Source organism: Lepidochelys kempii, chromosome 3 (genome assembly GCF_965140265.1).
Source record: "Lepidochelys kempii isolate rLepKem1 chromosome 3, rLepKem1.hap2, whole genome shotgun sequence".
Taxonomy (NCBI): Eukaryota; Metazoa; Chordata; order Testudines; family Cheloniidae; genus Lepidochelys; species Lepidochelys kempii.
The window spans coordinates 150211386-150224115 of NC_133258.1; the positions used below are offsets into that span (position 1 = coordinate 150211386).

At 44.0% G+C, this 12730-nt stretch overlaps 1 protein-coding gene across 4 annotated transcripts in view; it reads right to left on the minus strand.

The window, feature by feature from the left end:
• BTBD9 (BTB domain containing 9) overlaps positions 1-12399 on the minus strand; it is a 296353-nt gene extending 283954 nt beyond the window's left edge. For 2 of the 4 annotated variants that reach the window (XR_012158194.1, XM_073338552.1), the window contains exon 1: positions 12252-12398. The gene's annotated coding sequence lies outside the window, so the exon portion shown is untranslated. Of the gene's footprint in view, positions 1-12251 lie in introns of all 4 variants that reach the window. The other 2 variants (XM_073338551.1, XM_073338553.1) reach the window with 2 other exon arrangements.
• Between the last annotated feature and the right edge of the window lie 331 nt (positions 12400-12730).

The window sequence follows — 12730 nt, forward strand, 5'->3', positions numbered from 1 at the left end:
TTAACCAGAATTACTCCAAGATCTCTTTCTTGAGTGGTAATAGCCAATTTAGACCCCATCACTTTGTATGTGTATTTGGGATTATGTTTTCCAATACGCATTACTTTGCATGTATCAACATTGAAATTCATCTGCTATTTTGTTGCCCAGTCACCCAGTCTTGTGAGATCCCTTAGTAACTCTTCACTCTTCTGCTTTGGACTTACAAAATTACTCAAGAAGTTATCATCGGCAAATTTTGCTACCTCACTGTTTAGTCCTTTTCCCAGATCATTTATGAACATTGAACAGCAAAGATCCCACTACAAATCCCTGGGGGACCCTGTTATTTACCCCTCTCCATTCTGAAAACTCACCATTTATTCCTTCCCTTTATTTCCTGTCTCTTAACCAGTTAATGATCCATGAGAAGACCTTCCCCTATTTATCCCATGACTGCTTACTTTGCTTAAGAGCCCGATTCGGTAAAGGACCTTGTTCAAAGGCTTTCTGAAACTCAAAGTACGCTGTACCCACTGGGTCACCCTTGGCCACATTTGTTACCAATCTATTAGAATTCTTTGAGGGTGTCGAGGCATGATTGCCCTTTACAAAAGTCAAGTTGAATCTTTTCCAACAACTCATGCTCATCCACGCATCTGATAATTCTGTTTACCAGTTTTCCTGCTACTGAAGTTAGGTTTACCAATCTGTAAGTGCCAGTATCACCTCTGGAACCTTTTTAAAAATCAGCTTTATATTAATCATTATTTAAATCAGCAAGCAGGAATCCTTGATTTAAATCATTAGTTCTGATCTAATTTAATGGTTGGTAACTGTGATGCTTCTTGGGGTATTCAAGGCGGTAAGTCACTTTGTAACCAACTACCTCCAGTGCTAGGGAGTCTTGCCTATGTTAGCTGGGTATTGGCTGCCTAATACAATTAGTCTGTCAGCCACTCACTCTTCTCTGGGCTACACCAGCTCTGTCTTTGCCTGGCAGGTTGACAATAGATTTACCTCAGCCTCCAAGTTCCTTCAAAGTGTACCCTTGTGGTGTCCAGCCCCTGATCACTGGATACTGAGAGAAATCCCAGATCATCTCATCCCAAAGTTACAGTGTACCACAGTTTACCTGTTTTACCTTAGACCACTGCTCCTACATCACACACAACACTTGAATCCAATTATAAACCAAAAGCGTATTTCTTTAAGAAAGAACAGAGATTCAGATCAAAACCAGTGTGAGAGATGGGAACAAATGATTACATAATAAAACATCATAGCATGCATTCTAAAGACTAAACTAACAAGTTATCAGGTTTCAGAGTAGCAGCCATGTTAGTCTGTATTCGCAAAAAGAAAAGGAGTACTTGTGGCACCTTAGAGACTAACCAATTTATTTGAGCATAAGCTTTCCTGAGCTACAGCTCACTTCATCAGATGCATAACAAGTTATCGTCGTGTCTAAACCTAAGGAAACTGTCTACAGAACTTTTTCTCACCCAAAGCTCTCTCCAGCACTTTCAACCAAGCCTTGCCGAGGTCCCCTTTTCATGAAGCAAACTTACTGCCAGTTTACTTCCTCGGTGAAGGATACCAGGGTCTATTTTTTCACCCCCAAATATACCACAACAGATCTTTGATGTTTACGTCACAAAAGGTACCATCCTCCTCCTCCCCCCTCCCCGCTGTTTACTTTTTCTGTTACTTTTCTTCTGAAGTTTCCACCAGCTCCTCATTAGCATTTGGTTTAGAATGCTAATACAATCCTATTGTATGACATACAATACACAATGGTCCCCACAGGAGATGTGTGTCTCCCACCCCTCTGTCTGGAGGAGTTTGTTTCAAGACACACTACCTTTCAGTGACCTGTTTTTAACTACAGATCTAGAGAACATAACTTTTAGTATAAAACACATAGTTCTGAACATATTTTCCAAACATACATCTCACAATGGCTATGAGGACCTGTGTGAGACATGCTTTAATGTCTTAATCCTTACACTTTCTTTCGTTGAACCCAGAGGATCCTATACCCCTATACACACCAGTGCCCTCTGCCAGTTGGCATCCAGAGTTTCTAGGGTCACAGTAACCGTTAAAACATGTTGATTTGCATCTAAATATACCTTTTCCACTAAAACTGATATATTTTTGCTCACCAGGACAACATACTATAGCTATACATATTTATGCAGTTATATAGCTTAACACACATTTATTCAGGTTCTTAATTTTTACATGTTTTATGATGTTTGCAAATAGTGAATCCTACCTTTTATTTTTTACTTGTGATGTGTCAAGTTGCATTTCGATTGAAATTGGAATTCAATTAAAATGGGCAAAAAATAAGTTTTATTAGTTAAATAAAACTACTTTAAATGTCTGAATATATAAGAAAATAAACTGACCTGATTGTTTCTGGTTACCATATGCCTCAATATTTTAGAATTAGTAGATATCATCTTACAGCACATTTTAATTATATATTGGAAGAGGAAGACAAATTGTCCGGCTTTTTCAACTCCTAATCAGTATGATGGGATAACATGGTTTTGGTAATTAAATATTCATGGTAAACAGGCCCAATGGCCTGTGATGGGATATTAGATTGGGTGGGATCCGAGTTACCCAGGAAAGAATTTTCTGTAGTATCTGGCTGATGAATCTTGCCCATATGCTCAGAGTTTAGCTGATCGCCATATTTGGGATCAGGAAGGAATTTTCCTCCAGGGCAGATTGGAAGAGGCCCTGGAGGTTTTTTGCCTTCCTCTGTAGCATAGGGCACAGGTCACTTGCTGGAGGATTCTCTGCTCCTTGAAGTCTTTAAACCACAATTTGAGGACTTCAATAGCACAGACATAGGTGAGATGTTTTTTGCAGGAGTGGTGGGTGAAATTCTGTGGCCTGCGTTGTGCAGGAGTTCAGACTAGATGAACATAATGGTCCCTTCTGACCTAAATATCTATGAATCTATGATATCTTTGGTATCATCTGCAGTCTATATGAAAACCTTATTATAGATTCATAGAATATCAGAGTTGGAAGGGACCTCAGGAGGTCATCTAGTCCAACCCCCCTCTCAAAGCAGGACCAATCCCCAATTTTGCCCCAGAACCCCCTAAATGGCCCCCTCAAGGATTGAACTCACAACCCTGGATTAGGAATATAAACAAAAATATTGTGTTGGTATACGTGATGTGACACTCCATATTATTTTTAGAAATATGCTTATGATATAAATATGGCAAAACTAAGATATTTTATGCAAGATGGCTCACATAAAATTATCATTGGAAAGGTTATGATTTACTGAATGTGATTATCCAATTTGTATGCATGTATCATTTCTGTATCTGGAGTTAGGAATATTGACTATGTAACAATTACAACTATGGTTATACTTGGAGACGCCAACCAGACAGTAAGCAATCGGCCTTGATAGGTCATTAGAAAAAAAGCTTTGAAGATGTGGATGTCCCATCTTCTGGAAGTTCCTTCCTGTGGACATTGCAAATGTAAGCAGAGTCAGGATGAGCTCTACCCTGACATCTGGTGGCAAGTCATGGTAGGTTGTGGAAAAGAACTTCAGGGGCTGATCTCATTTGCATAGGCACACCCACCCTGCCTAGATGGTCACTTTGGCTGCTGTAGGAGCCCCAGTTTCTCTGTTATAGGGGCAGGAATAAACTGTTATTATCCTGATTATGTGAATCAAGGACAGTGGAACTGTACTTGGCCTTTTGTTATGATGCAGGGACTCACCATCACCTAAGCAGCACTCGCTAGGCAAGGGTCATGGGATCCAAAACCCAGTGAATAGAGAAAGGCTGGGGACAGGTATTAATACTTGGTGGTATGGGCCCCTGGTGAGGGCCTTACATGCTAAATGCACTTCCTCCTCTCACCACTGTGGAATATCAGAGCTAATTTTGATTCCATTAGGAGTCTTGTTAGACTGCTGAGCCAAATTCACTTTGGGCTAATAGTGCACCAGCACTGAGGCTCCCCTACTACAAGCTGAAATCACAAGAGAGCTAAACTTACTAACAGCTGAACTCATTGAGTGTTGTGTTAAGTAGTGGGGGAGCCTGAAGATATATTGGGGAGCAGTTTGCGGGACGGCTGGCAAGCAGAGCGGCTGGTGGAGCGGAGCAGTTTGTCGGATGCCTGGAGCAGCTCATGGGGGCAGCTGGCAGAGCGAAGCCCCATGGAGAGGTGGGGCAATAAGCTTTGGACCGTATAAGGTACCCCTTAACCTCCTCCATCTCCACCGAGGTTGTGAGGTAAAACTCTGCAGATAAACTTTCAAACTCTGGGGCTGCCCTGACCAGGGACAGAAACTTTTAGGTTGTGGGACTTTGGGTGATTTTGGGTTGCTGGACTCAAGAACCAAAGGGAAAGGACACGCCCCAATTTGCTTGGGGTGGGTTTTTTGCTCATAGGTTGTGTTATGAATCCTGTTGGTGGTGTTTCCCCAACATAATGCCACATTGTTTCTCTCTGTTATTAAAAGGCTTTTTGCTACACTCAGACTCTGTGCTTGCGAGAGGGGAAGTATTGCCTCTTGGAGGCGCCCAGCGGGGGTGGTATATATTTGTCCCAGGTCACTGGGTGGGGACTCGAGCCGGTTTTGCATTGTGTTATTGGAATGGAACCCCTAGATACTGAACCCAGCCCTTGTTGCTGCCAACTCTGATGGGCAGAAGGGTTACACAAATAAACCTGGTTTCATGGTTGCTTTGACACTGCAAGGTCAGGTGATGTCACCTGGTACAAGGAACCACCTTGGACACTACTGGTATTTTTCCACTGGAAACAAAGGCTTCCTGCCTTATGTAAATTCTATTTAAGGCTGGGGAGTAAGGCAAACAGGCCTCTTCTCCATGCCCTCCTGCCCAAAGAAGAAAGACTTCTAAAAGTACCTGAAGAGACAAAGGAACTGAGCTGTGGGAAAGGCAAGGGCTGAGTCCAAACTAAGACAGGAGTCTAGTCTGTAAAGAGAAATCACTGGAACTCTAAGCTACAGAAACTCTGCAACTTGACTAAAACAACATTTAGGGTGAGAAATTAAATTTTGTTACCTGTTTCTTGAGTATATGAAGCTTAGTTTGCATGTTTTGTTTTATTTGCTCAGTAATCTGCTTTGTTATGTTTGCTATGCCTTATCATCACTTAAAATTTATCTTTTGTAGTTAATAAACTTATTTCTTGTTTATAACATAACCCAGTTTGTGCAATTCATATCGGGGGGGAGAGGGAGAAAGAAGCTCTGCATCTCTCTCTCTCCATATTGAGGGAGAGGGAGAATTTTTATGAGCTTGCACTGGGTAGATCTTTCTATACAGCGCAAGACAATATTATTTTGGGTGTACTTTCCAGAGGGGAGCTGCACTTGAGTGCTGAGCAATTTCCTAGCTGAATCTTCCCATAGAGAGCTGCTTGCAGACCCTGTGAGTTTCTACAGCTGGTGCGTCCCTACCTGAGCATGTGTGTGCTGTCAGAAGCCGAAGAGCCTGATTCAGCAAAACAGGGAGAGGGAGCCCAGGCTAGCGGAGCAGGCAGGTTCAATGAAACCCCAGTACATCAGGGGGGCACTGAAAGGGGCGGGGGCGGGGGGGTCCCAACCCGCCACAGTATAATTATAATTTTAATCAACAAGCAGTAAAAACAGATCAGATTATGTCTCTCCATTCTGCATGTACAGCATATAATTTTATCCTGATACATCCCTGCAATTACCATTAAGGTCAATTGGAGCTGTGCGCGCATAACTGAGGATGTAACTGGCTCTAGCTAATGACAAGTAGTAAATCAAAGTAATCCATATAGTATGTACATCACAGAAGTTAAGACATTCTGAAATCTCCTGATTTCTGAAAATTAATGTAACAGTGTTACAATTTAAAAAAAAATGTTTTTGTTTGCCTTGCCCCCTACTCCCTTCTTGTGGGAGGGGGAAATTAAAAGAAAAAAAGGGATTCGCTCACTATTCTCTCCCCACTAAGCTGCCTTTTGCTGACAAAACTGTGTAGTGTAGACAAGGCCCAAGTGTCCACATGGGGAGTTAATGCGCACTAGTTATTCTGCACTAAATTTACAGCTTACTTTACTCTGCACTAACTTTCCCACATAGATAAGTCCAGAGCAGCTTTTTCTGAGTAGCAGCTATTCCACAATGTACAGTGGTAATAGATACTTAGACCCTGAAAGCACCTGTTAACATTACATATACACGTTGTTATTTATATTCCAGAAGCACTTAAGAGAGTCCAACCAATGTTAGGGCTCCACTGTGCTAGGCACTGTACTGAATCACAGTAAGCAGCAATTCTAAAGAGTTTGCATTCTAAACAAAGTGCGGGAGAAAGGAATGCAACATGTAAGCAGAAGTTGGACAACTGAGACACAGAGGTTAAGTGCCAAGAATTGAACTCAAGTCTCCCTTGAGTTCCATAACCTTTAGACACTATAGTAATTATATTTATACAATTCAAAGGCAAAAAACTACATTAACATGAAGTTGAGGTTGCACGGTGGTATGTTGATAAATGCAAAATAATGCACATTGGAAAACATAATCCCAACTATACATACAAAATGATGGCATGTAAATTCACTGTTCCGCTCAAGAAAGAGCTCTTGGAGTCATTGTGGCTAGTTCTCTGAAAACATCCACTCAGAATGCAGCAGCAGTCAAAAAAGCTAACAATGTTAGGAACCATTAGGAAAGGGATAGATAATAAGACAGAAAATACCATAATACCTCTATATAAATCCATGGTACAACCCCATCTTGAATACTGCAAGCAGACCTGATCGCCCTATTTTTTAAAAAAATACATTGGAATCGGAAAAGGTACATAGTAGGGCAACAAAAATGATTAGGGGTATGGAACAGCACAATATGAGGAGAGCTTAAAAAGACTGGGACTTGGAAACAAGACAAGTAAGGGGAGATACGATCGAGGTCTATAAAATCTTGACTGGTGTGGAGAAAGTGATTAAGGAAGTGTTATTTACTCCTTCACATAACATGACAACTTGGGGACACCAAATGAAATTAATAATCAGCTGGTTTAAAACAAATGAAAGGAAGTACTTTCTTTACACAATGCACAATCAACATGTGGAACTCTTTGCCAGGAGATGCTGCGAAGGCCAAAACTATAACAAGGTTAAAAAAAAAAAAAGAGAGGTTTCAGAGTAGCAGCCGTGTTAGTCTGTATTCGCAAAAAGAAAAGGAGTACTTGTGGCACCTTAGAGACTAACAAATTTATTTGAGCATAAGCTTTCATGAGCTACAGCTCTCTTCATCAGATGCATTACAGAGATTAAAATTTATGTGAGCATAAGCTTTCGTGTATTTTCTACTGTATGCATCCAATGAAGTGAGCTGTAGCTCACGAAAGCTTATGCTCAAATAAATTTGTTAGTCTCTAAGGTGCCACAAGTATGCCTCTTCTTTTTGAGAAAAAAAAAAAGAGAGAAATTCCTGGAGGAGAGGTCCATCAATGGCTATTAGCCAGGATGAGCAGGGATGCAACACCATGCTCTGAGTGTCCCTAGCCGTGGTTTGCCAGAAGCCAGGAGTGGACAACAGGGGATGGACCACTCAAAGACTGCCTGTTCTGTTTATTCTCTCTGAATCACCTGGCATTGGCTACTGTCGGAAAACCGGATATTAGACTAGCTGGAGCATGGGTCTGACCCATTATGGCCATTCTTATGTTGTCCCCCTGAGGGAATGCTCAGTTGAGCAAAACTCAAATGTCTGAAACCAAGGAAATGCACAGTTAAGGCTGCCCATGGAACCTTAACCCTCCCTTCTTGGAGCAGTGCCCCAGTAGGTCTTATTAAGACCCATACCTTTGCTCTGCCAGTACCATAGTTGCTGAAATGTACAAGCTCTTCACCTCTTCTTACAACCAATTCACTCTCCCCCACAGGATTCCATCTAACGCTTTTAAAGGACATAAAAGTATAAGAAAAAGAAAGGAAAAAAAAGGTTGCCCATGCCATATCCTCCCTGGTCCCTTGGAAATGGCAGTAGCCAATGGGAATTATTTGCATATACTCCAGGTACAATCAGTGTGTCAGACATTATGTGTACCTTCACTAAAGAGTGAAAGCAGTAGTTAGGTCCTGTTGGTAAAGGTGTGTTTGTGATAATAAGGACAGGTGTGGATTATCTTGAGGTGTGAGACAGACCTGTGATTATGCTCTGAAGAGATCTCTGTTTGGCACACTTCAGTGTATATGAGCAAAGAGAAGAGCTGCATGTGCACCTTTGGGATCCATTATGCATTATTTCAATACAGAATTATGTAGGTTATGTAAGTAGCAAGGTATAGGGCTTTTATTACAAGGATTATTGTCAGCAGTGAGGTGGAATATGAAAGGATTTTAATGTTATAATGATGGTACAGTGAAAGTGTAGGTTGAGAAGGTATCCTATGAATAAGTGTAAGGAGGTTGCAAAAGGCTGTGAAGTGGTTCTTAAATTGTACATGGGTGGTACTCTTTCTGCAGAGTTGGTTAAGTGCCTGTGTGAGGTCTGGATCTGGAACCTCCTGAATCTTAAGCCAGGTCAACACTACATACCTATACTGGTATAACTACACCACTCAGGGGTGTGAAAAATCTACATCCCTGAGCAACATGGTTATACTGACCTAACTCCGTGTGTACAGTGCTATGTCAACGGGATAGCTTCTGCTGTCAACATAGCTCCCACCTCTCAGGGAGGAGGGGATTAACCAAAGTGCTGCAGCCACGCAGCTGTAGTGCTGTATGTGAAGACAAGCCTTTCTAGTGCCAAGGGCTAACGTTACTTGTGTCTATGTGCATACTGAGGCACTGCTTGAAGAGGGTAAAGGGAAGGTGGCATGGGCAACCTTCCACTCCCTTTATATCCTTTAACAGTATTAGATGGAATCCTGTGCGTAAGAGTGAATGGGTTGTAAAAGAAGCTGAAACATACATGCTCTTCACCAACTGTTGAAATTGTTCTTAAATACTATTCACTATTTGAGCCACCAAAAACTTAGTAGGGGCCATGCATTACCAAAGGTAAAAACTGACTGAGACCATTTTGACCCACATCACAGCAACAGCTGGATCTCTAGTTCTCCACATACACCAAAAAAACCACCCTGGAAATTAAAAAACCCCCACAAACAGCTATTTTATTCGGGGATTATATCTCCAGAAACCTTGGCTCAAATGACCTCCAATTTGGGTCACTAATCCTACTCTGCATTCCCACAAGGCCCAGCAAATTAAAAAAAAAAAAACATGAAAACATGTGGATTTTAAAGCATTGTCCTTTAAACAGGACAGATAGGGGGAAAGGGCTCCTCTACACATCCATCTGCAGCATATAAGGCTCTGAAAAGCGTGAATAAGAACATGCCATGGAGATGAATACAACCTGAACTAATAATTCAGGCTTGGTCTACACTGGAACTTCATCGGCAAAACTTTTTGTCATTCGGGGGGGGAGGGGCGGTGTGTGTGTGGTTTTTTAACACCCCTGAACGACAAAAGTTTTACAGATGAAAAGCACCGATGTGAACAGTACGTTGTCGAAAGCTGCTGCTGCTGCTCATTGGGGTGGAATTTTTCTGTATGCAGGTGAGCTCCCTCCTGCCAACAAACAGCAGCTACATTGCTCACCTTTTAGCAGCATGACTGTAGCAGCACAGCCGTGTTGCTAAAAGCTGCATAGTGTAGCCATAGTCTCAGACATGAGAACCACTTCATTTATCCCAGTGGTTGTTTCCATGTCCCTCCTAAGTGTTTCAGAGCCTGTGATATGCATTAAGTATGCCCATTCTCAGCTCCCAACACAAAAAGCAAGGACTTCCCTATATCCTGGCTCATATGGGGACAGGAAGGAGATCGAACTCTCCCAAAAGGTCAAGCTGCCCCCATCCCCCAAAACTGGCTCACATGGAGCAGGGTAGGGAGGGGGGTGTCCAACCTCTGTATATGTGCATGGGCCCTGCGGATCTTGGCATACACAGACAGCAAAGAAAGGGGCTCAGTCACCCCAAGAGGAGCAAGCCCCCCTATACCCCTGCTTATATGAGGGGGTAGGGAGGGTAGCTCAGACCCACAGAGAGGGGCAAGAGGTCTCCAGATATGGGAACACACACACAAGGGGAGAATATGGTGCTGACAGGTACCCCAGCCTCTATTCTACACCAATCCTGCTGGCACTCACCCCCATGTCCCCCTTCCCAGTGTCCCACCCCTCCAAAACCCATAATCCCCAAGCCTCCCTCACCCCTCTTCTACTACTCACCACACTATTTATCCCCATCCATTTGCTAAAGATCCAAACCTCTCTCCATCTATTCCCTCACTCCTCCATCCCCTAATACCACTCCCAGGAAGCATTCGTGCTAATTTTTTCCTCCTAAAGACTTTGATTATACCCCCCCAAAAAATGGAATTGCCACCACAATTATCCCACTCACAAGTTACACCAACCTTCAATCACTTAACCCATTCACTCCTTTTATCTTACATGGGGACTTATGATTAACTTATCCTGTTATTAGACAAGGTGGGTGAACTAATATCTTTGATTTGCTCAACTTCTGTTGGTGAGACAAACTTTACACAGAAGTCTGAGGAAGAGCTCGAAAGCTTGTCTCTCTCACCAACAGAAGAAGTTGGTCCAATCAAAGATATTAGCTCACCCACCTTGTCTCTCTAATATCCTAGGACCTACACAGCTACAACATTAAGTTATTAAGCAAGGGAAGTTATCCTTAGTTATGTTAATTGAAGGATTAGTTCACAGCCAGTCTCAAAGAGGTCAGTGATTCATTCAGTCATTAGTACCTATCAATTTAGCAGTACAAGGCAACAGAAATCTTTTTTGGGGGGAGGGAGGTTGTAACATCGTAACCCTTGCTCAAATGATCCCAAATTTGGATTACTAATGCTACTTTGCACCCTCATGAGGCACATCAAATTTCAAAGAAATGTGAAAAGGAGTACTTGTGGCACCTTAGAGACTCACAAATTTATTTGAGCATAAGCTTTCGTGAGCTACAGCTCACTCACGAAAGTTTATGCTCAAATAAATTTGTTAGTCCTAAGGTGCCACAAGTACTCCTTTTCTTTTTGCGAATACAGACTAACTCGGCTGCTACACTGAAAGAAATATGAGTAACCCTTTGGATTTCAGAGCACTGTACATGCTGTAAGACTCAAAGCTTGTAAATGGTGCCATTTTTCTGTACTGGTGCGTGCATGCTGTAAAAAAACAAAACCAAACCCCATCTTAAAAACTTTCCTCAATTTGGGTTCCCCACAGACTTAGTAGATACCATGTACCAACTTAAGAAAAACTCAGATTGGGACCATTTTGAGCTGCATCACATCAATAGTTTGATCTTTAGCTCCAAGCCAAAAAAAAAAAAAAGCCATCTAGAGACTCTCAAAAACAGCTACTTTTTTCTAGGCTTCTGTCGTCACAACTGCTACCTCAACTGACCCCCAAAATTGGAGTCACTAGCGCTACCCTGCACTCTCCTCAGGCACACTCAACTCCAAAGAAATCCAACTAAATCCATCGATTTTAGGGTATTTGGAGAGGTCAAGCAGAAGTCATAATGCAACTTTAACTAGACTGGCACTGCCAGGGCACTAAAACAAGTGCTAGTCTCTGAAGTGCCACAAGGACTCCTCGGTTTTTTTGCTGATACAGACTAACACGGCTACCACTGAAACCTGTCACACTATGGACGTTGCTTCCCCCGCGCCCCTTTCCTGCTCCCCACTACAGGCCATTTCAGGTGCACTCCCTCCCTCGCACAATAACAGGGTTTCTACAGCGGGCCCCCGTTTGTGCTCCCCAGTGCCGGGGACCACGAATTATCCCCTCACAGCGCTGTGCCGGGGTCGTATTCGCTGGCCCTGACATGGCGGCGGGCGGGTGCCAGCCGCGGCCGGAGGGGAGGCAGCGGCTCGGCCAAGGGCCGGTCGGGACGGAACAGCCTAAACACCGACCGCGGCGTGCAACCCTTGACACACAGGAGAGCAGGCGCCCAGGCCGGGACCGCGAAATCCCCAGAGGACGCACAGAAGCCCTCAGGGGGCGGAGGGGCCCGCCCCCCGCTCACACGCGGCGAGGGGTGCGCGCCCCGCCACCACCCCTTGCCGGGGCTGCGCGCCCCCTTGGTGGGTGGGGACAGAGGACAACCCCGGGCGATGCTGCGCCGGGCCAACAACAACCCCCCAGGACTCACCGGCCGGAGCGGTGGTAGCAGCAGTTGCACCCTCCCCTTCCTCGGCTCGGCACCGCGGCGTCACTACGTCATCCCCCCTGCACGTTGAGCTCCCCTAGCAACGACAGACGTGCCCCTACGTGCTGACGTACATAGCAACAAGGGAGCCGGCGTGACTGGCTCTATAGCTACGGCCTCGGGACGCCCTAGGCTTGGGAGCTGTGTGCCAGCGCTGCGGGCTCGTTCCCATCAGCCCCGGCGCCCCGCTGGGGTCAGTAACGACCTGCCTCATTGAGCCCGGAGTCGCTGAGCACTTTCCCTCTCTGGTACCCAACCCAGGGGCAGCGGAAACGAGTGAGATCGTGGAGATGGGTGGGGCCTTCTCCTCAGCCCCCTCCCCCCAAAGAGTTTTTAGTTTGTGTAAAAATTATTTCCTGATGGTAATTTTCCCTTTACTGTTACTCACACCTTCTTGTCAACTGTTTGAAATGGGCCACCCT